The sequence below is a fragment of the Entelurus aequoreus genome, linkage group LG08, assembly GCF_033978785.1.
Source record: "Entelurus aequoreus isolate RoL-2023_Sb linkage group LG08, RoL_Eaeq_v1.1, whole genome shotgun sequence".
NCBI lineage: Eukaryota > Metazoa > Chordata > Actinopteri > Syngnathiformes > Syngnathidae > Entelurus > Entelurus aequoreus.
The window spans coordinates 9462657-9462913 of record NC_084738.1 but is presented as its reverse complement, the minus strand read 5'-3'; positions in this window follow the sequence as shown (position 1 = coordinate 9462913).

Genomic DNA, 257 nt, shown 5'->3' with positions numbered 1-257 from the left:
CCACGCACACTCGCAGCATTGACTAAGGGCCCCTTCTTTTTTTGCCCTTTTTTTTGCACGGATTCGAGCTATACCGAGCCGAGCCGAGCCGAGCCGAGCCGAGCCGAGCTAAGCCGAGCCCGGACCGCTTTGCGATGCTACTCCCCTCCCGTGGCGCGCCGAGGCTGCAGCGCTGACAGACCCACCCTTCTTCTTCTTCTTCTTCTTCTTCTTCTTCTTCTTCTTCTTCTTCTTCTTCTTCTTCTTCTTCTTCTTCT